At 34.7% G+C, this 12,199-nt stretch overlaps 1 protein-coding gene across 13 annotated transcripts in view; it reads right to left on the bottom strand.

Moving 5' to 3' along the window:
- ccdc150 (coiled-coil domain containing 150) overlaps positions 1-12,199 on the bottom strand; it is an 88,093-nt gene that overhangs the window by 10,005 nt on the left and 65,889 nt on the right. For 8 of the 13 annotated variants that reach the window (XM_069896928.1, XM_069896921.1, XM_069896917.1 and 5 more), the window contains exons 23-24: positions 12,079-12,195; positions 9,446-9,497 (exon numbers count right to left, since the gene is read on the bottom strand). The gene's annotated coding sequence lies outside the window, so the exon portion shown is untranslated. Of the gene's footprint in view, positions 1-6,639; positions 7,919-7,961; positions 8,482-9,445; positions 9,498-12,078; positions 12,196-12,199 lie in introns of those variants that run through there. The other 5 variants (XM_069896920.1, XM_069896918.1, XM_069896922.1 and 2 more) reach the window with 5 other exon arrangements.

Raw genomic sequence — 12,199 nt, 5'->3', positions numbered from 1 at the left:
TAGCTTGACCATTTAAACAATTATTTCTCTCATCCACTGAAGTCGTAATATTTTGTATATAGAATGTTTGGGGTTTTTTTTTTAAGATCTCCTGATAACTTAAAATTGTTTTACATATGAATTCAGGCTCTGGCTATTTTGATGTTGCCAAATTTGATTTTCTTCTTGGCAATTGCCTGTACGTATTCAAAAGTTATTTGCACGATCAGGAGTGAGAATTCTAAATGCTGCTTTTGATAGAAGTTGTGATGTATCTTCCTAAACTGAGGACCACAATGCGATTTATTCAGTGAGCAAACAAGAACTGTAAAAATTTGCTTTGAACACAAATTGTATTTATAACTCCAGATAGGGCTTTATTAAAATAGCTGTTGATGTACTCATGCACCAAAATCTACTGAGACTTTGTTCAGAATTCCTTATTTTTATATTTCCCTTTTTTAAGATGGGTTTGGATTTTGAGAATATTGCACTGCAAAAGATAGGTGTACCAATTCGCAAATAGCCACTCAATTGAATGACGACAATTTGAAAAGTGATCATCAAAATTAAAATTATTTAGCAAAATGGTGTGAAGGATATAAAATGTGAGCATGAGTTTTTTTTTTAAAAAATGCTTTTGAAGAGTATTCTGTATTAAGATTTCGTCGATCATTTTAGGATTTACTTGTATTTGTTGTATTCAATGCCTGTAATAGTAAATACTCAAAAATATTCTGCTGAGCTGCAGAAATGGAATTCAAGATATTTTGTTGTATCTTCAGAAAAATAATCATTACAATTGTTTGAAGTTTACAAAGGAAGTTAATGGGTGGAGAGAAAGGGTGGAAATCAGTCATTTCTTAGAATGTAGTGTTAGTGAAAAGCATACAATTGCAATTTGCCAGAAGAATTGTGTGAAAATAAATTAAAAGTGATTGATGGCTAAAAAATTTAGATCAACAGGAACCTGATTTACTACAGAAAAAATTTTTGCAGATAATTCAAAAGCTCGCAAGATATCAGGTGAAGTTTTTCCTTAATCAGAGATAGCCAGTCAAAATGCTAGATGGCAAAAATAAAAATGAATACTCTATTTAATTTGAGTTTGTGTTGGTAAAATAAATTGAGAGTAGGGAAACATTATCTTTCAAAATAAACATTAATTAAATCAGATAATCCACCATTCACACTTTCAAAATTAATTTTAAAAAGTAATCAGTAGTTCAGTTTACAAAAGCAATGGAAGAACTGTTTACTGATCATCGGGTAAGAAAAATTTAATTGAATAATAGATAGAATTAAATATATTTTTATTCCAAGTGGACTAAATGTTCTGATTATGAAAATAAGATTTTCCATTTAACTTTGTACATAACCTTTGTGGTCTTGTATAAAAAATTAAATATTTCTGCTTGTCCCATTGTAATATAGCTGTGTATAATGTAAAATGCACTTTAAAATATGCAAGGCAATAAAAATATTGTTAATTTTTAGAAAGCAGTTTGGAAACAAACTTAATGAAGACCTTGTTTCGTATTATTGGTTTCTCATACATTAATAAAATTAAATGGATTTTTAAATGTAATTACATTTTGGTATCAGAAATTATTGACATGAACATGTCACAAAATTCATAGTTTTGCGGAAGCATTGCAGATACCATACAAAACTGCTATAAATTATAGTTTTAGAAAATAATTAAATCAGTGCAAAAGAAGAGAAAGTGAGGTGATGTCTTTGGTTCATTTTCCATTTTGAAATCTGATGGCTGAGGGCAAGAAACTGTTTTTATACCATTTGGTGTTCATCTTCAGGTTCCTGTACCTCCTTTCTGATGGCAGCATTAAGAAGAGGGGATGGTCTGAGTGGAGAGGATCATTAAGGATAGAGGCTGTTTTCTTGAGATACCACCTCTTGATACTCTTCTTGGCCGTGATGGCACTGGCTGAGTTCACAACCCTCTGTAGTCTTTTCCTGTCCTGTGAATTGGTACCTCCATACCAGAGAGTGGCACAACCAGTCCGAATGCTCTCCACAGTACGCCTGTCAAAATTTGCAAGAGTCATTGGTTACATACCAAATCTCCTCATGAAGTATAGCTGCTGGAAAGCCACCTTAGTGATTTCATCGACATGGAGGCCCCAGGAATTTTAACTCTTTCCACTGCGGACATTCTCTATGAGGACCGGTTTTTGTTCTCGTAACTTCCCCTCGAAGACCACAATTCAATTCTTTAGTTTTACTAACATTGAGTGTTATATTGTCGTTATGATATCATTCAACCTGCTGATCTATCTCACACTTGTATGCTTCCTCAGTGCAGTGTGCGATTCTGCTGATGACCATGGTGTCATTGGCAAATTAGTAGATGAGATTTGAATTGTGCCTAGACACACAGTCATGAGTGAGTAGAGCAGTGGGCCAAGTGCACATCCTTAAAGGGTGCCTGTGTTGATTGTCATTTAGGCAGAGATAATGTTTCGGATTCATATTTTTTGTTCTTCTGAAGAGGAAGTCAAGGATCCAGTGCAGAGGCCCAGATTTTGAAACTTGTTGACCAGTACTGAAGACATGATTGTGTTGAACGCTGAGCTGAAGTTGAAGAGACAGTCTTTTGTACATGTTGCTCTTGTCTAGGTGATCCAGGGTTGAGTCAGTGGCATTGCATTTGTGATGGTAGGTGAATTGCAGTGGGTCCAGATCTTTACTTCGGTACAAGATAATTCGGGCCATGACCAACCCCTCATCACAGTAGATGTGAGTGCTACTGGATGATAGTCAAAGTAAATAATGAACCTACCAACCCATCTGTCATTTAGATATGGGAGGAAATCAGAGCAATAGAGAAAAAAATGTTGCTGAAAACTTGCAAACTCAAAGACATCACCAGAGCTCAGAATTGAAATTGGATTACCAGAGCTATCAAATAACAACTCCACCAGCTGCACCATTCTGACTTAAGTGTACCTCATGCACAAATATTTTTGTTCAGGAGCATAAAATCCCTCATGGAAGGAACAGCTTTCAACATCATATACCAACAGTTTAATCCATACTAATAATAGTGAAGTATCAAAAACTCAGCCTGGGGCAACTGTTTATGAACAAATACCTAAAGTATTCAAGGATAATTTATTTGGGGTTGATTGAGCTCTCCATGAAGAGTATCAAAAAGATGGTTCAAATTTTAAAATTAAGATTTTTTTCACAAAAAAATGTACAAAATAAGTACTAAGAAACCAAGGCAGCCAAGAACAAAAAAAAAATGAAGTTTCTACTCATCCCAGAACATCGAGCAAAAGCCCAAAAGGAGCGGCACAAGAGTAGCCAGCAGACCCAGGCAGAGTTGAGGAGTCGGGACAAGAACTAAATATTATCCAAGAGAAAATGGAAAACTTGAGCAACTCATTTGAAAATGTAATGAGACATAATCGAAAGGATGAAATTAAAGAAATCATTAACGACTTCACGGAAAGAATGACCTAAGCAGAAGTAGACCGTAAAAACACAAAATCAGCTAAAAGCCTTGGAGAAAGATGCGAAGCAATTGAAGTTGGACAGACAAGGTCTGCTGGACAAAATCGACCACATGGAGAATTTTAGCAGATGAAATAATATCTGAATTATTGGACATTGGGATTATTGGACAGAAGGAATTGAGGGAAGGAATCTGGTGAACTTCTCCAAAATATGGATCCTGCGAGTGTTAAGAAAAGAAATTCAGAAAATAAACTACGAATTGAAATGGCTCACTGGATCTTCGGACCCAAAAGAGCTGGCGATCAGTGACCATGACCAGTCCTGGTAAGACATTTGAGTTACTAGGAACAGGAAATAATTCTGGGAGCAGCATATGAATACTCTAAGCAAAATAATGGCCCGCTTGAGACTGACCATGAAAAAGTGCTATTTTTCCAAGATTTTCATCCTACTTTGATCAATCAAAGGAAGGAGTTCAATGATGTAAAAAGACAACTGTATTCCAAAAACTTGAAATATTCGATGATACACCCCACGACTCTGAGGGTCAAAGTAGCAGGTCATCGACAATTTTTCAAGACTAAAAGTGAGGTGGAAGTCTTGCTATGAGGATTATGGAAAGGCTAAGCTTGCCGAAGTTGAAGACTGTAAAGAATGTTTACAATGAGACTGAGTAAAAGTTGTATTTTTATAAAAAAACTTTTGTATTTATTGTTGAAAAGCAAGTTTTATTGAAATGTTCAGAGAGCTCAGAAAAGAGAGAAAACTTAGGAAAACTAATAGCAAGGTGGAGTCTCCATTTTAAGGGGGAGAACAGTGCCCAGAGCAGACTATCTATAAAAGACAGCAATAAAGGGAGAGGTTCTTCTTTCTGAGGGATTCTGCAGGCTTTTGGGGGTTTCCTGTTTCATCACCGTCAGGGCAGGGACATTGTATGTATTGTTTTTTAAGGGGAAAGATCACTATTATTTAGACAATCAAAGATTTTATGGTCATGCAATATTTGTTTAAACCTAAAAAAAAAATTAGATTTAGTCTTTCTACAAGAAACACATCTTGCCAAATCAGAACATGCTAAATTAAAAAGAGGGTGGGTGGGACAAATAATATTGTCCACATTCGGTTCAAAAGCAAGAGGAGCAGTGATTCTAATTAACAAAAATATTCCAATAATAATAGAAGGGGCACTGACTGACCAAGCCAGAGGATTTGTAATGGCACATTGTAAAAATTATGCAGAAACATGGATGTTTATGAATATCTATGCACCAAATTATGATGATGAAATCTTTATGAAAATATCTTTTTAAAAATAGCAGAGGGAAGACAAAATATACTGGTTGGAGGAGACTTCAATTTCAGTCTAGATCCAATACTGGATAAATCCGCTAGAACAGTGACAAAGGCAAAAGTTGCAAAAACGACACTATCATTTATAAAGGATTTAAATTTGATTAATATATGGAGGCAGCTTAATCCTGTAGGAGTCTATTTGTTCTACAAGGATACATGATTCACAAACAAGGATTGATTTGTTTTTAATGTCTGCTCAGTTGAAATGTAAAGTGGTAAAAACTAAATATTTGACAAGACTTCTACCAGATCATTCACCATTAACTTTAACCATTGCAATAATCGAAAAACAAGTAAGTGTGTATAGATGGTGTCTCAATGCCACACTGTTGAAAAGGAAGAACCTTTGTGAATTTATGAAGACGCAGAACTATTCTGTGAAACTAACCTTTCTTCTACTGCTAATAGCTTTTTAATATGGGATAGACTTAAAGCTTATCTAAAAGGACAAATTATTATGAGAGAATATGCTGCAGATCTGAATGGTCTACAGAAAAATTTCACAAAATTGGAAAACTATCAGAGAACAGGGTCACAAGAAAAATATAGACTGTTCAAGATTAAGAAATTGAAATATAACACATTACCAATGTATAGAATGGAAAAAATATATTAAAAACCATCTTGGCAGTTAAAGACAGGAGAGTCATTTAGAATGATAAATGCAATAAAAAGAGGCCAATATATATGTCATATAATCAAAAAAATAATATTTTAGACATTATAAGAAACTATATAAATCAGAATTATTAGGATTTGAAAATGAGATGGACATATTTTTAACAAATGCAGAACATCCAAAATTAGAAGATAGAGAACAAATGCCTCTTTCACAAGAGAAGAAATTGTGAAAGCCTTGGATACTCTTCTTGGGGGAAGATGAGCTTCCTCTCGAGTTCTACAGACAATTTAAAGATTTATTGATAACTTTTATGATGGATGTATTGGACCAGGCGGTGGGGACCCAGACCCTCCCGGAATCTTTCTCAACAGCTATAATAACAGTGCTACTGAAGAAAGATAGAGACCCATTAAAAACTTCATCATATAGACCTATATCACTCCTTAATGCTGATTATAAAATATTGGAAAAGGCATTAGCTAATAGACTGGGACAATATCTACCTGCATAGAGATCAGGTGGGATTTGTCCAAGGAAGCCATTCTTCAAATGGTCTAAGTAGACTCTTTAATATATATGGAAAATCAAAGTTGAATCCCAGTATAACCATCTACCTAGATGCAGAAAATCGTTCAATTGGAATGGTCTTTCTTATTTAAAACATTGGAAAAATTTGATGTAGGCAGAAAATTTATAAACTGGATAAGAACTCTTTATCATAAAGCACCAGCCAAAATTATAACTAACAATCAGATGTCAGCAGTTTTACCCTTGAGTAGATCGAGTAGACAGGGTGTCCTCTGTTTCTGGCACTTTTTATCCTAGCTATTGAACCACTGGCAGAGATTACAAGGAGAGATCTGGATATTAAGGACTTCAAAGTTGGACAGGAAGAACACAAAATTAGTTTATTTGCTGCAGATGTGTTATTATACATGTCTGAACTGGCTGAATCCTTGATAAAATTACAAACAACATGAGAAAAATATGGAAGAATATCAGGTTAAAATAAATATGGACAAGAGTGAGATAATGCCATTAAAATTTTTGATTATGAAAGATATCAAAAAGGTAACACATTTAAATGGAAGAGAGATGGAATCAAATTTTAGGAATAATGACAGATAATTTACAGAACTTATATAAATTTATTTACAGTCTTAGAAAAAAATAGAGAAAGATTTACAGAAATGGAAAGACCTTCCAATTACTCTAGTGGAAAGAGTAAATTGTATTAAAATGAATGTGATGCCAAGATTACAGTATCTTTTTCAATATTGCCTATTGCACTACTTAAAAATATCTTTAAATTATTGAATAATTACATAAGGCAATTCTGATGGAATAACAAAGTGCCAAGAATTTCATTAGAAAAGATAAGATGGGATTATAAATTGGGAGAACTTAGACTTCCGGACTTTAAGAAATACTATTTATCAGCACAAGCAAGATTTTTATCTTTTTTTTTTGAAGAAGACAGTCCTTCTCCTTTGATCCAAATAAGAAACAGCAAAAGACTTTATTTATAAATAGAATGTTAAGTTAATAAAACAAATGGATAACCCTATATATTAATACACATGATTGGATTATGGCAAGGAATAAATGAGTGTATTTGGGGAAAAAAAGCAGGTATATCATTAAGGACATTATTATGTAAAAATGTCTTGCTGCCTATGAATTGGGTAACAAAATATTGAATTCATGGTATGATAAAGGAATAAGATATAATGATATTGTTATATGGAAGGATCTCATGTCTTTTGAACAACTAAGAAATAAATGTGGAGTAGCTAATTAGACTTTCTTTTGTTTTCTCCAGCTAAATTGGTTCCTAAGAGAAAGATGGAGGTGGGGGGGGGAAGAAGACTGGCCCCACTTGAAATTAGTGAAATGGAATGAAAAATTTGGCTGGGGAATACACCTAATTTTATAATTGAGATGTATTCTCCTCTCCCAGAATGTAAGTGTAAAATCAGGTTTACAGAGATCAGGAGAGAGATGGGAGTTGGATCTAGGTGTTGCAATAATGGAAAGATGTTGGTCTGATTGGTGTTTGGATAGCATGACATCAGTTATAAATGCAAGATACAGATTAGTGCAATATAATTTTTTTAACACCAATTATATCTCACATCACAGAAGTTGCACAAGTTAAAATCTAAAATATCGGAAATGTGTTTTAGGTGTGGGATAGAAATAGGAACATTTTTACACGCTACATGGTCGTGTGTGAAAATGAGACCTTTCTGGCAGGATATTACTGAAACAGGAACAAGGATAACAGGGGTGGCCTTCATGGGTGACCTGGAGATTTATCTTTTGGGCAACTTCATTGAAATAAGTAATAAACTAACTAAATTCCAAATTTTAATTTGTTAAAATAGCCTTAGCGGCGGCTAAGAAATGTATTGCAATTAGTTGGAAATCTGTCTCCCCTCTACATATAGCACAATGGCTGCAGAGATGAATAGTTCATACCTATGGAAAAAAATACATACAAATTAAAGAACAAATATGACATTTATTAAGATGTGGCAGCTATACTTGAATCAAATAGGGGTCCAATTGTAATTATAAATACAATAATAAAAATGATAATAAAAAATACTCCTATAGTATAAATGCAAGTGACTTCCCCATATACAATTTTTGATCATCAACATAAATGTGAGCCCTGATGGTGTGTGGATTTATACTGTGAAAGGGAGGGGATGTTTTGTTTTGGTTTGGTTTGTTTATTTTTGTAAAAAAAGTTTTATATATACAGCACAACTCTGATTATCCAAAATGGTCAGGATTGGGCTTATTTTGGATAAACTTTTTTTTTGGAGAACTGATGATTTTTTAAAAACAGCCGAGTAGCAACAGAAAATCAATTGTAACAGTGTTTAAACAACAACAAACAACAGGTAAGGGCTTTTTAAGGATTAAAATAATGTTAAATTCTTACAATAAAAAATGCTGGCCACTTCTGATCACCGACACTTCCCCACCGAAGCCCCACTTGTGCTGAGAGCCCGAGAGTCCCGCTCCTACTGCTGCTGGGAGCCAAACATCTCCGGTCAGTATGGCTCCAAAATATTTTTTGGATAAATGAGGATTTCTGATTTGATTTATCCAAAATTTGTGTGTGTGTGTGTGTGTGTGTGTGTGTGTGTGTGTGTGTGTGTGTGTGTGTGTGTGTGTGTGTGTGTGTGTGTGTGTGTGTGTGTGTGTGAGAGAGAGAGAGAGAATCTATAATATTAGAAAGTTTTTGTATGTATATGGAAAAAAACAAAAAAATTTATAAAGGATAATTTCTTTGGCCAACAAAGATTGATCCATATAACCATTTTTTGTTTTAAATTTACCCAGTTTACTTTATCAGATTGCTTTTTCTTTGAATATTCTATTTATTTTTAAAGCCAAACATGCAATAAAAACAAAAAAAATGAATACAGAGTAAAACTAATAACCTATGATAAATGATGGCTATAATCCCCATCCCCCTGACCCTCCCATGGAAAGTAAGAAAGGAAAGAAAGAAATGAAGAGATGAAGAAAAATAAAGAAAAAGGGATTGTCAGGAGTCCGTCATCTACCCCACAAATTTCTCATTTTCAAAATTTACTTAGATCTCAAGAGGACGTTAGCGTGGGTTTTGTGGGTGAGATGGGGTGCAATTAAAGATTTGCACCTAAATTTTGTAAATATGGATGACATATTTGTGAGAGGGTGTCATGCTTATTTCTTAGGATATAAAAATTCTACTTAAGGGGAACATAACAATTAATTTACACATTCCAATGGGATATACCTAGATGAGATTCAGACTTCCAAGTAACTGCTATACATTTCCTGGCCACTGCAATGCAATCATAACAAATATTGTTTGTAATGGGACAACCTCATTTTAGGTCTTACACCGGCAATATTCCCCAGTAAGAATAGTTCTGGGTTCTATGTAAATTGAATTCCTGTAATTTGCTCTAAAAGTTTCCCCAGATCTATCCAAAATGGTCTTACCTTTGAAAATACCCAAGTTGAATATAGAAAGGTTTGCATCTCCTCATCGCACCTAAAGCATTGATCAAAAATATCTGATTTAAATTAATTTTTGCTGTGTGCGATATAACTGGTGCAAAAAAATTGTACTGCACCAATCCATAATCTTACATTTATTGTATTTGTCATATAGTCCTGGCATAAATCAGACCAGTTTTGATCACTAATACTTATATTTAAGTCTGATCCCATCTCTGTCTAGAGATGTATACCCCATATTTAGGGGTTCCCATTTGAAGTAGCAAATACATTGCTGAAGTAAATTTCTTTGTATTTCCCTTTCAAATCAGTCTCCTCATCACTATGACTTGGAGTCTTTGTTGCGCCCAGTTTATCCCTTAAATATGTACTTAACTAAAAATAGCAATACTAAACTTATTTAATAATTGTTCAAATTACATAAGTTTCCCTGCTCATAACAGTTCTCAATTAATCTGATCCCTTTACAGGGTCAGGTATCTAAAATCTTATTACCCATTGTTAGGGATATAAATCTATTCAGAACCAGGGGTATTTTTGGAGATATTCCCCCCCTTCGTCCCCATCTGGTCATTTATTTTACTCCAAATATGGAGTATTTAACAAGGGGGCTTCTTTCTCACCAGACATTAATTTTGAATTGCATTTATATATATAAAATCTTGCTATCTTCTCTCCCACTTTAAACAGTTCTATTTTTACCCATGTAGACTTATCTACTCTCTCAAATGGGGAGATAAGGAATTTAGTTTGGGCAGTCCAATAATAATTTTTAAAATTTGGGAGTTGTAGACATCACAGCTCATATTTCCATGTTAATTTTTCTATGAAGACTCTAGCGATCTTATCTTTCGAAAGAAATTTTCTGACATGTTTATTTAATTCCTGAAAACACCTCTAAGTCAATGATATGGGCACTTTGTCAGATTGCTTGTATGTATTCCTAAAGGTGTAGACTAGATGGAATGAATAATCAAACAATTGAAAATATATTTCTTTGGCTTGGCTTCGCGGACAAAGATTTATGGAGGGGTAACGTCCACGTCAGCTGCAGGCTTGTTTGTGGCTGACAAGTCCGACGGGGGACAGGCAGACACGGTTGCAAGGGAAAATTGGTTGGTTGGGGTTGGGTGTTGGGTTATTCCTCCTTTGTCTTTTGTCAGTGAGGTGGGCTCTGCGGTCTTCTTCAAAGGAGGTTGCTGCCCGCCGAACTGTGAGGCGCCAAGATGCACAGTTTGAGGCGATATCAGCCCACTGGCGATGGTCAATGTGGCAGGCACCAAGAGATTTCTTTAGGCAGTCCTTGTACCTCTTCTTTGGTGCACCTCTATCTCGGTGGCCAGTGGAGAGCTCGCCATATAACACGATCTTGGGAAGGCGATGGTCCTCCATTCTGGAGATGTGACCTACCCAGCACAGTTTGATCTTCAGCAGCGTGGATTCGATGCTGTTGGCCTCTGCCATCTCGAGTACTTCGATGTTGGAGATGAAGTCGCTCCAATGAATGTTGAGGATGGAGCAGAGACAACGCTGGTGGAAGCGTTCTAGGAGCCGTAGGTGATGCCGGTAGAGGACCCAAGATTCGGAGCCGAACAGGAGCGTGGGTATGACAATGGCTCTGTATACGCTAACCTTTGAGGTTTTTCAGTTGGTTGTTTTTCCAGACTCTTTTGTGTAGTTACATGTAATTATTTATTGAACTTGTTTTACATCAACTATTTCACATTGATATTGTAAATATGCTTAAAGATAAATTTAATTCAATAAATTATAGCAGAATATTATCATAAATTGCAAAAATGATACATCAAATTAAAACAATTAAATTCCAATGAATTCACAGGGTTCTCCAAAATGCATACAATGCCAGTGGTTTAATCTACACTGAATTTACATATTATTACACACTGATCAGTTAATATATTTATGCTTTAACAAACAAAATTCATTTTTAGAGGCTTATGTACAAACTTGAACATTTTATGTTGACATAACTAGAATTAGTTCCATATTCATACAACTATCTGCCTAAAATTCAAACACCTCTGCTAAATTGCAAAAGTACAATTCCCTGTGATTTCATTCAGAATGTATTCTCAGTGGCAAATTTAAATCAAGTATTATGTATAAAAATAGGTCGAGCATTAACATCACTCATGTACAAAACTGATTGTATTTGTATGTTGCAGAACACATAGCACAACAGTTCTTTGAATATTTATTGATGATAAACTACATCATCTCAGAAGCTCAATTTTCTACTTTCTGTCATTACTCTGAACAGCAATGTACATTTTTAGATAATCTGAAATTGAAGTGGGCAGTTTATATTCAATTTTCCTTGGTCAGCAAATTAATAAAACTTCATCTTTGATGGGCCTGACTCAAAAGTAGATGGTTAAAAAATTGCTTTAAGTGACATTTAAAGTAATCAAGGCAAATAAAGGCAAGTTGGCTACAAACTAAAATGTAGCAAATTTTTAAGAGCCTCAGAAGGCATCAATCCATTAACAACTTTCTTTCAAAAATCAAAAGGAACAGTATGTCCAAAATGAAGAGAAAAATAAATCTAAGTACTGTTGCAAACCTAAAGTGATACAGTTCTACACACTTACACAAGTTCTGGTGCATTTTCCTATAGGAAGAGGTTGACTTTCCAGTACACTCTTTTGTGAAGCAAGGTCAAATCTGCCTCATTCTGGAGATGTGGAGAATTTCTTGTACAGCATGACCTAG

The sequence above is a fragment of the Narcine bancroftii genome, chromosome 9 (genome assembly GCF_036971445.1).
Source record: "Narcine bancroftii isolate sNarBan1 chromosome 9, sNarBan1.hap1, whole genome shotgun sequence".
Lineage (NCBI taxonomy): Eukaryota > Metazoa > Chordata > Chondrichthyes > Torpediniformes > Narcinidae > Narcine > Narcine bancroftii.
This window is presented reverse-complemented; position numbering and strand designations above follow the sequence as displayed.